The sequence below is a fragment of the Periplaneta americana genome, chromosome 9, assembly GCF_040183065.1.
Source record: "Periplaneta americana isolate PAMFEO1 chromosome 9, P.americana_PAMFEO1_priV1, whole genome shotgun sequence".
Taxonomy (NCBI): domain Eukaryota; kingdom Metazoa; phylum Arthropoda; class Insecta; order Blattodea; family Blattidae; genus Periplaneta; species Periplaneta americana.
The window spans coordinates 45,042,605-45,064,643 of NC_091125.1; the positions used below are offsets into that span (position 1 = coordinate 45,042,605).

General features: G+C 36.5%; 1 protein-coding gene across 2 annotated transcripts in view; it reads left to right on the forward strand.

The window, feature by feature from the left end:
• LOC138705878 (uncharacterized) overlaps positions 1 to 22,039 on the forward strand; it is a 942,969-nt gene that overhangs the window by 403,899 nt on the left and 517,031 nt on the right. For both annotated transcript variants that reach the window (XM_069834591.1, XM_069834592.1), the window contains exon 2: positions 15,262 to 15,303. The gene's annotated coding sequence lies outside the window, so the exon portion shown is untranslated. The remainder of the gene's footprint in view (positions 1 to 15,261; positions 15,304 to 22,039) is intronic.

Consider the following 22,039-nt stretch of genomic DNA (forward strand, 5'->3'; position numbering starts at 1 on the left):
TACATACATACATACATACATACATACATACATATGCCAATAGCTACATAGCAGAAGATTTCATGGTCTTAATGTGACGCGCAAGCTGATTGTGATAGCCGTACCGGTTAAGACTATTATCGTGGGTTTGTTTCCCTCTTAGGACATGTATATTTCTCTGTTATTAATGTGTTGTCTTGTGTTATCTTATGCGGAGACTTGATGTCGTGGTGACCTCACGTCACGGGAGTCCCGCCGTTTGGGAAGTAAAAGCTGGTTCACAATAAACCGGGAACGGAAACGACAACGAGAACGGAAATATTGTTAAAATAAACGTATTTAAATGTGAGCATTCACAATTAACTATTGTGAACGCTCATATTTAAATACATTTATTTTAACAATATTTTCGTTCTCGTTCTCGTTGTCGTTTCCGTTCCCGGTTTATTGTGAACCAGCCTTAAGCCAAGACTCAATGAACTGTAAAGCCTTTGGATAAAAAAAAGTCACGCTCAAGGACACCAGAATAATGACTCCTAAGTATTTATACACTATAAACACGTCTTATAGTATTTTGTCTCCAAGAATTTATTTCTTTGGCGTCTAACGTCCCAGCCCAGTTCTTGTGCGAATTTTGAGCTAACTATAGATAGCCTATTCATAGATGGCGTGATTCTCTGATCACGTGGTCGGCGCGGAAGAATCACACAAACTGTACATCCTGTGGTAAATAGGTAAATCTCTACCTGCTATCAGTACCGCATCATTTGCGATTACTTCTTTTGCAATACAGTTCTCATGGGATCTGAGTAACCCGACTCTATAAACAGGTGATAATTGCATAAAGATCGCACGCAGGACAGTCTGGTTGCACGACTGCAGCAAGGCGGAGAACAGGTTTGCGCCGAAGTGCTACACAAGGGAGGAGAGCCATCATTAATCACTAAGGAAACGAGCTCCAGCAGGGAAGGCGCCTTCCATGAAAGGGCAGAACGAATTTTCTTTAACCTTCACTTCTGATTACCTCTCTCACTCTATCTAGAATACATTATTTATAGAAGTGCTCTTGTAAAAATCTATCTCAAAACTTCCAATTTTCGTCCCACACATTTATGTATGAAATTGATCCATTCTTCAAACATCGTAATTATCACCCCTTTCCCACCCCCTCAGGGACGATGCTCGTACACGTCATAGCCTCTCGTCTGGTTCCTGGAATCAAGTCCGTATTGTTCTCAACGGATCGACTCGCCTCGGTGGGTGTAGTTCTGGTTTCTTAGCGCTTGTTCTTCGGCTGTAATGTATTCACACTACTGGAATAAACTACTTCACAGCAGAACAAGTTCCTTTCTTAATGGAATTTGCGACCTCACACTCGTATAAATCCAACTTCAGACAATTGCCCCAATTGAGTACATGCTTCCTGACACACATTCACAAATTTTGGAGTATTCTCTAATAGGAAAATTGCGATTAGTTTGGTCTATGGTTTCGGTTTAAGCCCGTTCCGTCTTCACTATTAAAATGAACTTCACGAAGTTTCCTGATCATCGTTTTTATGATATGCCACGACCTCTTTTACCATACAATAGTCTACTTGTTTCGGAATGCGTATGTCTGTTATTCCTTCCACATGAGACTTCCATCTTTCCCATTTTCTTTATTCTATCAATAAATGAAAATATATTACTTTTTTCCTCTATGGGCTTCTTTCTGAGATGATCTCTTGACCTACGTCCCTTGTACAGCTCTTAAGAATTTAATTTCGGGCCTGTATTTTTTCATTATTTTTATTTCGGAGAATACATGTTTCGCTTTCGTACATTAAGATTGCTACGGTTACAATAACTAATTTTACCTCAATTGTACTTGTCTCTATTATTTAATATTATTTTAATTGTTCCATGGTGTAATTACGTTTATTTAATTTATGTTCCATATCTTGATCTTTCTTATATGTGCTACCAGAGTCTACGTAAGTTGATTAAAAGTTGTTATTTGTTCCAGAATTTTATCTTCTACCACAATTTTTTTCTTGTGGTGTCTTTCCCTAGGAGCTTAGAAAAGCATTTGTTTTTTTGTTTTCTTTAGATTTTCAATTTGTATTTGTACCATGTTACATTCAAAGTATAAATAAATGAATAAATAAATAAATAAGCCCACTACATCCCATTAGGGCAAGGGCCTCCTGCATCAAGCATGGTGAGCTCTTCTTATACTCGCCTGGAGAGCTATTCCTGACGAGCCTATTGTACTGGTTAAAAAAGTTATACCTTGATGCTTAATGATTGTTCATTTACTGTCTCTAATGTTCGTCCATTTTCAGTCACTAGTGTTCGTTTTAGAGGTTATGCACTGATAATAGATAGATGTTTGATGTCAGTCCACTTTCTGTCACTGCCATGTTGTCCTGCATGTCGTCGTTCTTGTTCACTGTCTACCAGCTTCCCTCCTGAAGAAGTCGCTCCATCGGGCCCTCGGTCTTCTCGCTGTCCTCTTCCCCAATCTTGGAGCCCACATGGTTGTCACATACGCCCATCTCGACGCGTTCAGTCTCCTCACGCGGCCTCCCCACTTCCACTTCAGTCGCTGAGCTGCCATCACGACGTCTTGTGGGCCAGTCATCTTCCTTATTGTTGTTGCTCGCATCCTATCTCTGAGAGATATTTTGATGATCCTACGTTCCATTTTTTCTGGCATCTTTGTAGTTTTAGTTTTAGTTTTTCCCTTTCTGTAAGCGACCATGTTTGACACCCATAAAGTAGCGCTCGAGTGCTTGTTTCTTGATGTTCAAGTTTTGGAACTTGTCTTCGAAAATACATTTCATGCTCCAGTACTTTCTCCAAGCTAAGGCTATTCACCTGTTGATTTCTGCAGGGCATGCGTTCTGAAATAACATCATCTCCCCACGGTAGATGTAATCTTTGATCTATTATAGGGTTTTCCCGCACACTTTTACTTGTGTTTCCGTTCCGTTTGTCATCAATTTTGTCTGCTGTTTTTGCTGTTGATGTTCTTATTTTCTTCCGTGGCACTTATAGCTGCTTTTAGAATGCAGTTTTCGAGTTTGGAATGACAATCTTGTACTTTGTTTCTATCACTCTCTTGTATAAATAGATTTTTGTAATTAATTTTCATTTTTTCTGTAATTATTTCATCATAACACACTTTTTTCTGAAATTTGCATATCTCTGTAGCAAGTATTCATTAATTCTCGTAGAATTTCATCAACATAAGTAGGGTATGATATGATATGATATGATATGATATGATATGATATGATATGATATGATATGATATGATATGATATGATATGATATGATATGATATGATATGATATGATATGATATGATATGATATGATATATGATATGATACGATACGATATGATACGATACAATATATGATATGATATGATATGATATGATATGATATGATATGATATGATATGATATGATATGATATGATATGATATATGATATGATATGATATGATATGATATGATATGATATGATATGATATGATATGATATGATATGATATATGATATGATATATGATATGATATGATATGATATGATATGATATGACATATATGATTTATTGTGTTTAATCAAACATCCAAATGGTGATGGCCCTTCACATAATATAGGCCTATACATTTTCAATAGAATTGGAAAAAGACTAGAGCCTTGTCTAACGCCTCGATTTGTGGCTACTTCTTGTGAAGATTTTCCATTACCTAAATCTATAACGATATAATATGTTTCTGTACATAGACTCTGAATGGCGCTGATGAAGTGAAATGAAAATACTCTAATCTAAGTATTAATATATACTATAATTTATTTCTATATTCTTTATCGAAGGCTTACTTTGTCATTATACAAAATATAAAGATACAGTATTTTGATTGCAAATATGTATTTATAAATATTCAAGAAAATACACGTTGTTGCACACATCACACCGGGTAAAAAGTTTCTGATACGCCGTCCATCAGCTTATTGATTTACAATAATTTATCCTTAACTATTGGATGGATATTAGTCATATTCAGAATCTAGCAATAAATTCATCCGAAAATGAATCACATGAAATTTAATAACTTTAATATAATTTAGGTCTACATTTTAATAGTCGGCTGACGTTATGACAATCTTCTTTTTCTGATATATTATTCATTACCTACAAAATTATATTTCCAAATGGAAAACTGCCAGAAAACACATTAAACCTCCAAGTTATCTACATGAACAGTTTCAGTGAATATAAGATTCTGTATTTTTGTTTGGTAACAGAACATTGCTTTGTGAACTCTAGTTTCTTAAGTAGACATCCGGACTATGTTGCAGTGAAAAGAATTCACTTCTACAGAACTGGAAAATTTATCTACTGAAATCTGTAACTAAGTTATTTACACGTCTGCTGGAACGGGATTCCCACGGCCGACACACGGGGATACTTTCCCAAGAGAATTCGGAGCACACCTCTAGCAAATACTGGAGGCGCCGCGACTTGAAAGGGGTGTTCGTTCCCACAGGCACCACCCTCGTGGACACAGCTACCGCTAACCAGCACGCTAATGAGACGGCAGGACCAGGGAGGGGTCGCCTTCAAGCCAACTACTCTTTTGTTATTGATAGTCATCTCTGCAATCAGTCGATAAAGTGGTTACAAAATTAAAAGTTTCGCACAGGCATTAATATTTCATTACCACAATTATCAGAATCGCCTTGATGTAAGCACTTCGGCCCAATCGAATTGAAAACCCCAATTCAGTCGTAGTCTTCAGCATGCCCTCATCCATCCGGGTTATTCTAAAGAATCAGCGTATGAATTGTCATGTGGTAGGCCTATGTGGTAAATTCACTTTATTCTATAATTACACTTTCTTTTTAATATTATATTCATTACACTGGTGATCTTGAAGAGAGATTCCTGGCACTAATAATAATAATAATACTAATAATAATATTTATTTGTCAGAAACCAGTGTACACTCTTAGACAAAAAAAATGACCGGGCTCCAGATTCTATGTCCGATTCGGAAGACTTCGGATGCATTCGTCAGAACATGATACACACGCGGACGAATTTCTTCTGTCGTAAATGTTTCCAACACTCCACTGCCACCACTATATGATGATTATAGAACATGCTTCTTAAAGAATCATCGTCTCTCTCGCATAGCGTAGTCGGTAGCATTGTGATCTTGTAGCTTGTATCCGAAAGGTTTCCAGTTCAAATCTCAGTCTATACTTTGTTTTTTCATTCTCATTTTTTACTTCTTGTATACTGATAATAACCAGTATTGTGAAATATTTAACAGAAAGTTAATATTTACAAAGGGCAAGTTAGATACATAATAGCAGTCCTTTCACTTGTATCTTGTATTTAAAGAGACTAAACGAAATCTTCTCGGATAGAAATAAACAAAAATAAACCTTAAGTAAAAGAAATCCTTCTCGGATAGAAATAAACAAACATCATCCTTTTCTTTGTATTAAATAAAATAAAGAAATACATCTCGGAGACCAATAAACAAAAATCAAAATAGACAAAAAGTTCAATACCGGGTATGTAATCCCTTCGCATCTATAACCGCCTGCAACCTACGGGGTACACGACCTTGAATCGCCTACACAAGAAGCTAGACTGTTACCATATAGCTATTACAAAGTAGATAATATGTAACGGCACTATTTACGAGTGTAGCCAATATCTGGAACACATTGGTTTTGTCTTTAACATTATTCATCTCGTATTTACAATACTATTAATATTATGATGATGATTATTATTATTATTATTATTATTATTATTATTATTATTTTGTAATACTATGAATATTAATATTGTTATTATTCTGGTTGTTGCATCATCATCATCATTATTATTATTACTACTACTACAGCTACTACTACTATTAATACAAATTATAGTAACTGATCAATACTCCTTATGGAGAAGGGAGAAGATCCAAGAACTGAGCATCTATTTTAATTCAAGGGTAATTAGAAAGAAGTCTTCGATATTACTGAATGTTTTTGTTTAATTTTTTAACTAATCCAAACTCCTGTGCACGTTAATAAATATATAATTTGTTTCTAGCTAGAGAGAAAATAAAACGAAACAAATACATATGCTTATACGAAGGCGGATACGAACCCTGCTTTTCTGCGTGTGAAGTCAGAGTTTTACCACGGAGCTATGACACACACACAAATCGCTGTTTGCCGGTATAAGACTATGTTCTTGGATCTCGCTGGTTTCGTCCTTACTACTCTGATTTTAGTCTTGTGTATCAGGCGCACAGCCGAACGGAACTTAGACAAATTTACGCCTCAAGAGTCCGGTCATTTTTTTTGTCTAAGAGTGTACAAGACCTGGGTATGACATCGTCATTTTTGATAATATAGGCTACACACGCACACATACACCCACACATGCACAAACAAATAAACTTAGCACAAATAAATATAGACAAATAAACATACATAGGCAAATAAACAAACACTGAGAAATAAACAAAACAAAAAATAAAAGCAAACATAAAACATTCACTCGGGGAAAATTAAAGAAAACACGTTGGGAAGATCTAAAAATGGCCTATTTCGCTTAAATTAGGATTTTTACTGTGATTACTTCTTCCACATAGACGCCTACTTTGGAAATTGTAAATGAACAGCCAACTAAAAGCACAAAAAGGCAATGTTATTGTATAGTCTAGTAATGATGTGATGTAACTCATTATTGGTATTCTCTATTAAACTTCACATAAAATGTCGTCCTCAGTGGTAGATTGATTACCATACTTGTCATTATATGCAAGATCCATAGGTTCAAACCAGATTCAGGCAGATGCTTTTTAAAGTGGATTATAATTCCTAGCATGATTTCTTTCCAGCGGAAAGCAAAGCTCAGAAATAATAAACGTGAAAAAAAATCGGGGTGTGGCTGTGTCTTTTGGTTCTACTCCTGATCACGTATATAACAGATGGCCATCGTAAAGTTAAAAACGGTAGCATGTGGAAGAGAATAACCACCAGGATCGCTACCGTCGATTTAAAACAACCGCTAGATGGAAGTACAGTTGCTCCATCCAATTCAAATGGGAGTTATGACGTGACTACTTCTATTGTCGCTAGATGGCAGCAAAGTGAAATTGATAAAAGTTGCTGCCGTCAAACCTATAAGCCTGAATAATCTGTTATATAGCGACCTGAGGTTCTACATGAGTAAGACTGCTTTAAATCGACAGATCGTTCTGCATCAAAATCAGCGCGATAGCACATCGGAGTCGCGAAATATACTCCAACTCAAGGTCATGCTCGCATCGTAGTCGTATACCCTATTGAACGAGGCCACATTTATTTCAATCGTGTTATTAGTCATGAAGTTATAGTGTCGGATTGAATCATCCTGCAAACGTTACATCGCCGTTTCCATCCTGGTACTCCATGTGTCCTTCTGATTTTAAAGACGTATTCACGTCAAAAAGAAATAAAATAAACTTTTTGAACGAGGGATCCCCAGAAAAAAGGTTATCGGCCATTTCTCATCCTTGTCAAAACCCAAATCTGCTAGTCAACATCCTCCCATATTGTTATATCATTCAGGTCAATGAATTCCGACAATGTACTAATACCACTACCTGAGACATGAAATTATTCCATTACCAGAGTCAATGAAGACGTTAATTCAGGTGCTATCAACCAACAAGTCAACCCCAAATAAGTACAGCTTCTAAGCACATTTGTGAAATGAAAATTGATTTAAGAACTACGTTAATAGGCCCGTATATTTAAGCTAAATTGGTTCTTTGGCAAATTATAAACACCGATGATGTCTCGATCTCTACTGGGTGTCTATCATAAAGTTTCACGGTCTCAGAAATAGTGAACTAAAATAAAAAGCAGGTAAAAGTAGGCTAATACTACCAACTACAATTTATTATAAATAAACCATGGAATTCCTCTAATATAAAATAGCACAACATATGCTCTTTTATACAGTTAATACGTTACATATTATGTCTTTAATATAATAGTTGCAAGAGCTCGATAGCTAACATAACACAGAAATCCACTCTGTCGTGGAATAATTAATTATTTTACAGGGATGAATTTAGCGCACGATGATAATGTACTTTCTGGCAACAAACAGAACGTAAGAATTATGTAAATAATAAGACAATTGGTGCGTGTAATTTGGAAAAAAAAGAGTATGTGCCCAACAGATAACAAGCTTTGAATATTAGATTACACAGATATGTTTATGTGAAGAGAAAACATTGTTTGTTTGGTTTCATATTTTATGACCACACTAATTTCGTAATTTCCTATCACTGCAGCCACTGACGTACCTCAAGCGGTAGCACTTTTGCCTTCCGATCCGGAACTGCGCTTGCGAGTGGGTTCGATGCACGCTTGGGCTGATGATCTGTTTGGGGTTTTCTGAGGTTTTCCCCAATCTTAAGGCGAATATCAGATAATCACATGGCGGATACTCGCCTCATCTCACCAAATATCATCTCACTATCGACGCTAAATCACCTCGTAATCGATACAGCGTCGTTACATAATTGCCTAAACATAAATATTTCTGGAGATAGATACTCGTATATTCGTATTCAGCTTCATAATAGGTTCAGTTATTACTACGTGTGTAAATGATTTTGATGGTACGAGATAAACACATTTACATTCCTCGTGCATGAAAATTCTTACCATTTTCACATCCTCATAATAAGAAATAATATGAACTTGGTCATTTTACAAGCCATCTGTAAGTTCAAAAGCTTCTTTAACGTGCATACAAGTCCGGCAAGAACTTGTCCAACAGCTAGTAAGTTTATAGGTTTGAAGACTGGAACGTCCATTAACGTTCTCAAGGCATTTCCTAAATGTCATACAGCGACATTTACAGGTAAGACGATCTGAACAAAGAGTTACAACTTGAAATTTGAATATTCGAAAATAAGTACAAAGCTTATTTAATGATTCCCGGCGGGATCAGAAATTTTCATGTAAAATTTCTACCTCGGGACTAGGAGAGATGGCGGTGCGCAACTTTTAATCACTAGATTGTACACCAATATGCCTGGGTTAAATCCCAAATTTCTCCGCACTTAATATAAAGAGAAGGCATATGTCATTGTTGATAGTGATTCGTCCGTCGGACGGGAACGTTAAGCCTGGCGGCCCCCTTGGTGCTATTCGACAAGTAGGCTACGTGCCAGCACCGGGTTTCTCCTTCTCTCTTCCTCATCTCCATCATCATCACTCATTCCAGACACTACACTTACACGAACGCTTACACATACACTCACCCTAGTACACGACATAACTCTCCACAGATAGGACACATCATGTAGGCTACAATGTGGCCCGCCGAAGTGGTGTACAACTAGAAAATGGGTCACAGACCTGCCATCTATCCACAATATGCGGAACCCAAATCACGTAAAGTGAAGTCGCGGTAGGTATTAGATGGATGAATACATACATACTTACATACGTACATATAAACATACATACATACATACTGTACATACATACACATACATACATACATACATACATACATACATACATACATACATACATACATACATACATACATACATACATACATACATACATACATACATACATACATACATACATATTTTATACGAAACTTACTTCTGGATGAAGAAAACTAGAGACAATTCTTAGTTCCCACTACGTTGGTTACATCAAAGTTTTATTCTGTTCCGAAGCTGAGTTATGGGTTAAAAATATTGTTTCTAAGAAATAACTTAAATAGAGATACAATATAAATTACATCACTTTGACGACAGTATGTTGTATGGTTGTACTTTACTTCGCTATCGAGGAAACGGAGAAACAAGAACAGAGTTTAATGTTAAAAACATAAAGGTCAAAATTAAAAACACGGATTAAAATGCATGGTCATCCATTACGAAGTGAGTCAAATAGAATCCCATTTAAAGTGTACAATTACGAACCAAGGCGCGATGGGAAACCAGTTTTAAAAGTACGCTACACTTTTTGAAATGGAAAGAAGCCAATGGGCTTAGGCCGTGTGGTTTATGATGATGAGGCAATTTCGCAGATTAAGTGTTTAACTTTTGTAGAACTGGAAAGTCCAGACCTGCGCCAAACACACCTAGCCCATGCCTTCGCTACCACATCAGAAGCGAATCTGCATTCAAATTCATGTTCCTCGTTAACTTGAGGCGTCGGGAAGACAAGGAGGTTGCATCTTTCGACACACCAAAATACCTCACACAGCCGTCCCGTGCCCGGAGCGGATCTCGAACCTGCCACCCCTCGATGTGTAGACCACCAACGGAATCGGGAGCCAAGCCAAAGCGTGTCTTGTCTTGTGCCCAGCCTGGGGCCCTAAATTAGCACGCTCTTCGGTGAAGTGCGTTTGCTGGTATCACATCTTCCTCGCTTGGAAATAAGAGTCAATTCAACACTTAAATTTCCTTATTAGCAATTCAGCAATATCCGCTGCAACTTTCTCATTACGGATGAATAAATTTGTATCTCATTATTTTATCAGTATTATTAAATCCTGCTGATCATGTAATATACTTTTTATTTTAGTTCACTAGCTTAGTATTCACCGGAGGAGATAATTTGTGCTTTATTAAAAACCAGTTTCGTTGTTTGGCACGGTTGGAAGTTATAGATTTTTTTTTAATTCACGCCTGGGAGACGATAAAATAGCTTCCTGTCCATATACAAAACGAATTAATTTAACAATTTTTTTCTTCCTTATTACGCCAATCTCCACTTGTCCGAACAGTATTGAAAAAGAAAAACCAAGTGTTATCCGTGAAAAGACGACGCCAGCAACACATTAGCCGTGAAAATGATGCAAATATAATGTATAATAATGGCTGGTAATTGTTTGCCGATGAACCAATACCTGTGGTTATGCCGTCAAGTAACTATAGACTCTGGATCTAATTATATTTACATCAGCAATAAACTGTTCCAACAACATCACGCCTGCTCTTCAAACAGAGAGTGTCATGAAAATTACACAGAACCAGCACGATCGGTTGACAGACAGACATACATACAGACAAATATTTACAAGCTGACTGCGTGTTCACACAAGTTTCATATCACGTAACTAAAACAGATAATTAGTTCTGTAGGAGACAAGAATGTATGGGAATTATTCAAAATGTTCGTATATACTGTAATACAAACTTGAGAGCTAATTTCATTTCCAAACTTATGTTTATAATAAAGTACACAGAATCTTGAAACAATAAACAGGCTGCTAGCTTGAACTATACTAGTATAAGATGAAGATATAATGGTCGTCTTCCTCAAGAGCTTCAGATCCTTTATACTATTCCAAATTCTCAAAGTTGTTTATTTCACTTTCTCCATGATTATTCTAATTTTCACTGTGCTGTTTGATTATACGAGTAGTCTATGCTGTTTTTGCGATTCTAGTGTATGACAGATGTATACCGCACGATTGTGTCTAAATATATTAAAAATTAATACTTCTCTGATATCTTTGTTTCTTTTAGGATTAAGTACTATGCATCCTTTTTCAAAATGAAGAAGTTAGTTCCAATAGAATTTGCTTTAAAATAAAAACACTACACGGCGATTCTCTTCAAGAATCGACAAATTTTTTTCGTAACTTTTTATTTCGTAAAATTAGTTGACAAATGAGACGACCAAGTCAGTACAGACGTAAAAATTTATTTCCTAGGAGGAATTATGATTATAGAATTATTTCTACTTCTCGTTGAGAATTTGTTGACGTCCCATCATGTCGACCGGAAGCCAAGTAGTAGGGGCGAAGAGAGGAGAGAGCTTTGTTAAAAATGTCCTGTTTATAAATCCATTTGAAGAGGACAAAAGAAAAGAGATCAGGGTCCACCAAAAGTGGAAAAGGAGTTAGTATTCCCAATAGGTAACTAATACGTATGTAAGTTTATCATCATGTTAAACATTATTCAGTATAAACCCGATTATCGTCCGAGAAACACGCAGTTTAAATTTGAGCATTGTACGAAAGAACGATCAGAGTAGACGATCAATTTCCTTTACGTCACCCTGATAATTTCTTCCCTGTAGGCCTACTCTTCATTTTGTTAGGCGTCAATGAACAATTTAAGAACATCCTTTCTTTCTTCGTCATATTTTATCTCCTCCTTTCATATAGACTTAGGTACAGTCTAATGCTGTGTAGGGAAGGGTACTTCATCTGTAGACAAACATTTGACAGGCACACATTACAGGCGTCTCTGCTCGTGTGATCAGCAGGGTACAGGACCACCGCTGAGACACTATAGGATGGGATATGACAAGGGGCAGATCAGGAATCAAAGTAGGGACTGAGTTTGGCAAAATATTATTGTGAAGCAAACACTGATTGCGGAAAATACATAGGTTCTTCTTTGATCTCGGCTCATAGCAATCAGCGAAATAGAGGACTGTTTTACAGACGAGAAACCTGAAGAAGACAAGATCACTGAATTTTGTGATTATATGTTCGATACCTACATTTCACCATATACTACTTCCGTACTTTGAACTACATTAAATACAATACTATGAGTCGAAGGGCAGAAATAACTCTGAAATAATAAGTCGCGGCCTATTTAAATGTGAAGAGGAATATAGGCAAGAACGATGAGACCACCGATCTCGAGGATTCAATAAAATGTCAGCACACTAGCGCGTCTCTTACTAAAAATAAAAAAAAAAAAAACAAAATAACCCTCACACGTGTACCGCTCATGGAACACGTGTATGCTGTGTCACACAGGTCGTTTAATATTGCAACATGTCAAGGCTAGATAATGGAACAGAATTTCTTGTCTTGTTTTTGAACACAGGTGCATGCAACCGCTCTAGAACACATGATTTTTGGACCGGACTTTAAGTGGAGAATTAAGAATCCAGATATTTCTCTGTGTATAATTTACTTTTTATATGGGCAGTCTACAGTTCTAACCAACCGGTTTACTTTTCGCATAATTTAAAACTCATAACATCCAGTGTTTTTCTCCGCTAATGGTAAAAATGCATTCCGAGAAATTACAATTTTTCATTCCCCCCCCCCCCCCTCCATGGTTAGAGAATGTGTTTTACAGTTTGTTGTAATAATATTTACTTCTTGTAACAAAACGGGCCGTTATTATTGGCATCTACAATGTCGCTGAGTTTCCTTATGGAGTGGATACCTGTATCTTTCCTAATTTACAATACAAGGATGTGAAGGAAAAAAACAGTTTGCTGGTTGTTGAACTATTTCGGTAGCTGGATTAAGTTGTTGTCGCCTAATCAAATGGACAACGTAATATTCTGGAAGGAAATGGCTTTTTATCTTATCTGAACTTTCGCTACATTCTTACGTGCACGACCAGTTACGGCCCTCTGCGGACGGATCTCGTTATGCGAGGTGGTCCCGGTGCCCAGAGTTAATGAATTCTGATACAGTCTGTGCATTTTAATCAGAGCCTGCTCATAAAATATTTCTAAATAAGATGTTACTCGGTTGCCACAATTTGTCCCTAAATATAACTCATGGGCCTCCCACAACGAGGCTTCCTCTTCGATGCCGGGTCAACCCACACGCAATTTATTCAGATCAATACTCGTTAATTATATTCTTGCAATTCCGTTTACTTAAAGAATTTTAAATATTTACTTACATATCCCACATTGAAACATTCTACAAGCTAATGCATTAGGCTATATATATATATATATATATATATATATATATATATATATATATAATATACACACAGCATCTCTTTATTCTTCATCTTTCACTGTTGCTACTTCTCGTCACTGGAATTCTCTGCCGCCTGAAGTCAAGGGCTGCCGAACTTTAATTTCCTTTAAATGCAAATTAGAAAAATATTTTATGATGAGTTGCCAGACCTAACGCGTTGCAAATATTTAATGGAATGTGTTCCACTGTATTTATTTTTATTTTTTTTTTTGTTTCTTATTTTTATTATCTAAATCATGTTTATTTATCACTTAACGTCAATATGTATCCCACTGTGTTGTTTTTTATTATTGATCTATTTTTTGTGTACATTTTATTCAATTGTCGGTTTCTGGTTTAATTATGTAAATCCTACTTAATTGTAATCTAATACTAATATGTATACTAATGTGTTTTTTTTATTTTTACTGTATACATTTTTTATTGAATTATAGGCTTCTGTTTTTATGTGATTCGTATTTGATTCTAACAACATTAATATGTATTCCACTATGTTTATTTTTATTTTATGAGGTAAATTTTATGTAACATACCTCTTTTGATCTCATTAAGTACCTAAATTGTATCAGCATGTAATTACTTAATTCCAATCCAGTTTTATGTTCAAATGTGTAAGCAAGTTTTATTCCTGGTTGAGTGTAAGAGACGGCCTTACGGCCTTAACTCTGCCAGGTTAAATAAAGCCATTATATATATATATATATATATATATATATATATATATATATTCTTTCATTTAGTTTAAGTTCAAGTTTTGTCAAGGACAGTTATTATTAAAATTGTTTACAAATGTAAGGACGTTCAAGTGAAATACTTCAAACTTTAGGCTGACATGTGTTTTCAGAATGTCAACATTTTAAACGTCAGAAACTGCAGTCCGTGGCCACTATTAGTCTCTGTTCCGCTACATTCGTACCTTGATCACAAATAACAGACTGGTCAGCCTAATGCACTTTCAAGACAGCTTTTATCAATGTCTCTATGTTGTCTGTGTTTTTAGCTTCGTTTTTGTAAATTGTATCTCACAATATATCTTCTCTGCCAACGTAAAATATTGTGTTATAAGCTAATGTATTTCAAGTTTATAAAATATTATCTTGTGGTCTGAGGCTCGTACTATAATTCTGTTCAACTTAACATCTCTTTCAAATTTAAAATTAAATCAAATAAAATTTGTGGAAATAAATTGTTGCAGTTCAGACTAGAGAAAAACTGCTTTTGGTTTACCATAAAATTCCAAACTGGAAAGATGCCAAAGTCGCGGAGTGTTTTGGATATTGACGTACTGAACATCTTCACAAAGCAGTCAAGCGTTTTCACAGCATCTGTTAACTCTTGCGTGTTATACATTACTCTAAAGTTGAACGTTGTGGAGAAGAAATAAATTGTAGTTCATTGATAACATTTTATACAGAGTTTTATCTACTCCAAATAGTTATGCTAACCACTTTCAACATTCTAATTGATTTAATTCCTATTTTTTCTTTACAGATTATGTGATGGAGCGGTCTAGAAGCATAGCCTTATAAAGAGGTAAGAACACATTGGTATTATATACAAATATATTAATAATATTATCAGAAAAATATTCAAATCTGCCATAAAAAATATTAAAGAAAAGAATGCGTTAAACGTTTATGGTATTTTATTGCATACGAAAACTTTTAACTGTTATCATAATATGCTTGTAATAGTTCCTCTGCTAGACGTTGCAACATGAAATGTTACACGAATACAGTCCGTACAGTATGTAGTTTTAAAGATGAGTGAGCGAGAATTGCTTGTTAGTAATTTTATTTATGAGTCAAATTATAATAACCAGGTTTCACAGCCACATCTCGCACTGGCAAAGACAGATCCAAGATTTGAAATGTCATGCTTTAAAAACAAAAATCCGACGATAATTGGTTCCGTAATGCGTAACATTACAAATTATATGTATCACCGAACATATTATCGGGTAAGATATATATAAATAGAATAACATATTTCATTGGGTGATGTGCGTTGAGGAAAGCAATCCTGTTCCTCTCTGCTCCACTTTTAGACTCGTAACAGTAACGTAGTACAGAATAATAAAGGCTAATGTAAAAGTCACAGAATGAAATAGTGCCAGTTACTCTCCCCGCAAATCCAAGATGGATGTTATTGCTCCAAACTGCGAAATACAGAAATTATACAGAATCCTCCATATGGCGCTACGGGACGTATTGAAGTATTGCCATTCATAAAGCATCTAACGTACGCGCCGAAGTTCAAGGGAATTTGTAAGGCATTGCGTGCGTGTAGTTCACCTTAGTCTTGTGAGCTACTGAAAGGATTACTCATTCGAACATAATATAATGCAAGCTGTTCTGTTTCTTCTAATTGTTTGAGAACACTGGGGGGTTTACTTGTTCGTGCAGTGTAGAGCAAGCTACTCTGTTTATCCGATTGTTTGAAAACACTGAATGGATTACTCATTCGTGTGTAGTGTAGTACAAGCTATTGTATTTTTTTCTGATTGTTTGAGAATAGTGTATTGCATAGCCTATTGCAGCAAGTTTGAGTAGTTTTAAGTTATGCAAAAAGTGGAGAAAAATATTCTACAAGTCATTTTGAACAATTCGCAAGAGGAGATTAGTCCAGTATTTCATAACAATCTTCAGGGAAGTCACAAACGCATTGAAGCAGAGGGAGGGCACTTTAAACATATCTTGTGACACAGATAAGATGCACTTGTATTCATTTTTAAGTTGTTTATGAAGATTTTCGCCTCTAAACAAGTTTTAGAAATAAAGAAACGGCGGTCGATTTCGCGGTAACTGTGTGAGACATATAACAGAAAATGCTTGCGGCTTTTTATGGAAGCGCCGTATATAGAGGACCCTGTAGTTTCCTATATTATGAAATATGGTTATTCAATGTGACTATTCTTATATAGCACTGCTCATAAATCATCATCCCACGATACTTCATTATGTCTAAAATCGTGACTACATTTCATATAACAAAAAAGATCATTCTTGTATAAACCTGACTCTGGTATAAAAACTGTAGCAATTCTATTGTGTTCTTAGCTAGATACTATAATTTCTTAAACATTTGAGAACAGTTTAATTAGAAATGAAATTAATAACATTTTTACCGTTTAGTATGTCTCACACAAAACTCTCAAAATATACAGGCCTATAAGCTAGATGTTTTGCTCAGTAAAATAAGCACTAGAATTGCGTGGTTCAATGAACTTCTTGTTTTTATAGGTAAGAAGATGCATATTCCTGTAGCTACTAACTTCGAGGTCAGATGTTGATTTTGTGGCCACTTTCAGGTTAAATAAAGAAATCGCTATTTTAAAAATTCTCAATTAAATATACAAATAACGACATAAAAATTCCGAAGTTTTAATTTTATGTTAGTAAATATTGTTACAAAAAGACCTAGATAGGACACTTGTAAAGACTGAGAAATGGAAAATATCCCTGAAAATGTGGTAATACCAACCAAATGGAAACAGGGACATAGGAAGATCAAGAAAGAGGTGATGAATCATGAAGGAACTTCTAGCGTGAGTGAGTGAGTGAGTGAGTGAGTGAGTGAGTGAGTGAGTGAGTGAGTGATTGAGTGCGTGGGTGGGTGAGTGAGTGATTGAGTGCGTGGGTGGGTGAGTGAGTGAGTGCGTGCGTGGATGGGTGGGTGGGTGAGTGAGTGAGTGCGTGGGTGGGTGAGGACACTTGTAATTGATTGATTGATTGATTGAGTGCGTGGGTGGGTGAGTGAGTGTGAGTGAGTGATTGAGTGCGTGGGTGGGTGAGTGACTGAGTGAGTGCGTGGGTGAGTGAGTGATTGAGTGCGTGGGTGAGTGAGTGCGTGCGTGGATAGGTGGGTGGGTTGGTGAGTGAGTGCGTGGGTGGGTGAGTGAGTGAGTGATTGAGTGCGTGGGTGGGTGAGTGAGTGAGTGATTGAGTGCGTGGGTGGGTGGGTGAGTGAGTGAGTGAGTGCGTGCGTGGATGGGTGAGTGAGTGAGTGCGTGGGTGGGTGAGTGAGTGATTGAGTGCGTGGGTGGGTGAGTGAGTGATTGAGTGCTTGGGTGGGTGGGTGGTTGGGTGGGTGGGTGAGTGAGTGAGTGCGTGCATGGATGGGTGGGTGGGTGGGTGGATGAGTGAGTGAGTGAGTGCGTGGGTGGGTGAGGACACTTGTAATTGATTGATTGATTGAGTGCGTGGGTGGGTGAGTGAGTGTGAGTGATTGAGTGCGTGGGTGAGTGAGTGAGTGAGTGATTGAGTGCGTGGGTGGGTGAGTGAGTGATTGAGTGCGTGGGTGGGTGGGTGGGTGAGTGAGTGCGTGCGTGGATGGGTGGGTGGGTGAGTGAGTAGGTGGGTGGGTGGGTGAGTGAGTGGGTGGGTGGGTGGGTGGGTGAGTGCGTGGGTGGGTGAGTGAGTGATTGAGTGCGTGAGTGAGTGAGTGAGTGAATGAGTACACCCGTGGGTGGGTGAGGACACTTGTAATTGATTGATTGAGTGCGTGGGTGGGTGAGTGAGTGTGAGTGAGTGATTGAGTGCGTGGGTGAGTGAGTGAGTGAGTGAGTGAGTGCGTGGGTGGGTGAGTGAGTGATTGAGTGCGTGGGTGGGTGGGTGGGTGGGTGGGTGAGTGAGTGCGTGCGTGGATGGGTGGGTGGGTGAGTAGGTGGGTGGGTGGGTGGGTGAGTGAGTGCGTGGGTGGGTGAGTGAATGAGTGATTGAGTGCGTGAGTGAGTAAGTGAGTGAGTGAGTGAGTGAGTGAGTGAGTGAGTGAGTGAGTGAGTGAGTACACCCGTTGAAGGAAAAAAATATTGTTCATGACAAAGTCACGGTAGGATGAGAGGATTGTAGTGTGTGTGTGTGTGTGTGCGTGCGTGCGTGTGTGAATCCGTGTTTTCATATAATGTTATTTACCGTGCTGTATTATCAAGGTAATATTACAAGAGGTTTTCAATTTGTCGACAAATTCACAAGCTCAAAGTACAAGTGAATTTAAAAAAAGAAATTAAAACCTGACGTAATATTTAATAAGATTATTTCGCAAACGGAATAATAAATAAATATAATAACGCATACTATTTACTTACATCGTATCATATTTCAATCGCATTCGTAAAGAAAGACTAAAAACACTTTTTACAAATACAACTAGCGCTATCATGAGTCTGAATGTGAGGAAATTGATGTAGGTTAGATTGATTACGAGTTTATTAATAATCAGGTTATGATGATTCTCATTGATTTGTGCGAATCGTCAGCAACCAGACAACAGTGACAAATATGAAATAGGCAGTATTCCAGTGGTTCTGAATGGTTGAAATTAAAATTCATGAATTGGTAGGGGAGACTGTTGTACGTTTAGCATAGTGTACCTTTGAACATTTTTTGTTTTTTAATTTTTTCTGCTACCTAGAAGACTCAAACTGAAGTAGATTGTAGAGAAAGCCGTTAAATAGCTCTGGTCGTAGTTTCACTTTGATTCACTGCAAAGTGTGAGTTCTGTAGACAAAAGAAGTTTTTTAATACCAAAAGTAAACATTTCGTTCATTGATATATGTTTTGTAACACAAAACCAGATTGTATTTGTTAATATCTTTCAAGTACAGTGTGTTCCCTATCATGTGGTGAGTAATAACATATTTTAATTTCCATGATTTATTCGAATCTCTAGTTCTGGGAGCCATATTTGTTTAAAAGTGCACCCTCTTGAACCTTTGAACACAAAACATGTTGTACCATGGAACATGTTCCAAGGTACAAAATACTATCAGTTTTTGTTTCTCTTTTATTTTAAGATCATGTCACGAAGTAAGTCTGGAGTTAAGAGGCCCCCAATTGATCCGGATGCCTTGAAGAAAGCTGTTGAAGCAATTATTGCTTCTCCAGGAAATAAAATCTGAATCAGAGAAGCCTCCTCTGGTTTATGATTGCAAATACATTTTAAATATTATTGTCAGTTTTTACAGCTATATTCCCTCCTATATTCCATGTGTTCCAACTTACAAGACAGTACGTTCCAAGACAGTACAAGACAGTACGTACAAGATGGTGTTGTACCTTTGAACACATTACATATCCCTTTATTTTATTTTTTCCATCCTTAATAGATCTGTAAAACAGGAAAATACATACAGGAAGTTGTAAAGGAATCTTCAATAATTATTTCAAGCATTTTTTTATTTAAAATACTTCATTTTCCAAAATAAAAAAAATAAAATGTAAAAAGTGTTTAGATGTACAACAGTCCCCCCTACATGTGACATGTCTCTGACAACATATAACACCAGGAGAACTCATAGGGCTAACTTGTGTCACAATTTTCGTCCGCTCTTACCATAAATGCACTTGACTCTATATTATGTTTATTACATAATAACACCACTATCTGATGTTCTAATCGGTAACTCTTCCCTTACATTCACATTTGATTACCTTGTAAAAGATCATTCACTGTCATTAAAATTGTGCACATACACTGTTTTGCAAACTAGTCGCTTGTTAGGCCTATTATAGATCTGAGTTTGATGAACCTTGTTGTACTGAAATGCTTATACGGAAAAGGAGCTGAAGAGATAAATCAATTCGCTGCGGGCATATATATTGATTTTAAATTAAAACGAACGACAACTTTACATAGGCTATATAGTTAATATTCTAGTTCCCGAGGCTAATGCGTAAATTTAAAATGGTTTATGCGTACTTACCATGAATATACTAGTAATGTTAAGCTATAACTCTTTCTGCCTGGAAGAAAATATGTAAATTTGCATAGTACGAGTTTAAAACTGCCCTTCGTTCAAACAGTTAATTGAACAGAAAAATAGAGAGCGTGTAACTAACTGTACTCTTCGCAAAATGTATAAATATTTTAACTGAGTCAAAACATACGGTTTTCGATTTCCAAAGCCAGAATAATTTTGTAATGTTGAAAATTTACCTTTATCAGCACTTTGTGCAACGTTCTCTCCCATTGAAAGAATAATTTTTCGTGAAGGTCGTACACCTTAGCCAGAAACTATATTTTGCATGACATGACAAGAATACGATGAGGGTATTTTTGGAATTAAATTTGTAATTAAACGGAAATATATTTGTTCAGGCAAAACCGTTATATCTAAAACAATTTAAAGAATGTTTATCCTCTTAAAGAGTAAACAAATATAGAGTTTCGAAATAATGAGAACAATTCCTTATCGACACAGCAAAAATTTCTTCCCAACCGAAATTCCATAGTATTAAACACGGTGGACTACTTATTTAATGCAAATGTAAATGTTACATTATTCTTTAAAAGAGAATAGTCATTCAGATATTTTATGTAATATACTTGAACACAACAGTGAAAAGAAAGGACATATATCAAAGTGCGCATGTCTCGGCCTCGCATGCTATTCGTATCGGCCGGTCGTTTGTCAAAGCTTAATAGCACATCGTTTTTGTCTCATCATTTCGTTCCGAATATAGCCTAATCGCTGTGACCACGTCAATATTCCAGTAGCCGAAAGCTCTGTTTTGTTCACGTTCTATCGATATCTCTCATTTGATGCAGCTATTCGAGTATGACGTCACTTGTAGCAGAACCAGTTTCAGTATAGAATGGGACGGACGGCTGCCAGCGCTCTGGTGATTTTCTGCGTTTAGCATTCTTATGATAGCTCTCAAGATAGTCTCCCAAGACGAGGCTCTGAATACCGTTACTTTAAGATGCTTAACTTAATGGATTTTGGTTTAATCGCATGCGTGTCCTTAGAAGCCCCACACGATCAGAATATTGTCCCCAAGACCGGTATTACGAAATACATCCAACATTTTCATTGATTAATTTTTAGTTCGGAATTCAGAATACTATTTCATTTAATCATTGTTTAAAAAATATATATAATTGCACGCACTTCATATTATCAACATTTACGAAACAATGTAAGTATGGTATATTTAGTGCAATAAAGTATCTTAAATGTTACGTAAAAAATCAACATGTACAGAAAAACCAAGGCTTCAAAGCTTACGCAAAACAATCGCAAAATCATTATTTATTTAAATGAACCCAAAAGGAACTGCTTCTGCTACAACTGCATTCTGAAATTCAACTGACTATTTTTAGTGTTATGTGTTATGATTCTGAATAAACTGTGGGATTATCTAACATTGATGAAAGTGGTGATAGCAGTTATATTTACGAGTTCGGCCTAAAGATTCGCTAGCACTCAAATTTACCATAAAACCGAGAAGAACTTCATACGACTGTTTTGACTAATTGTACGACCGAA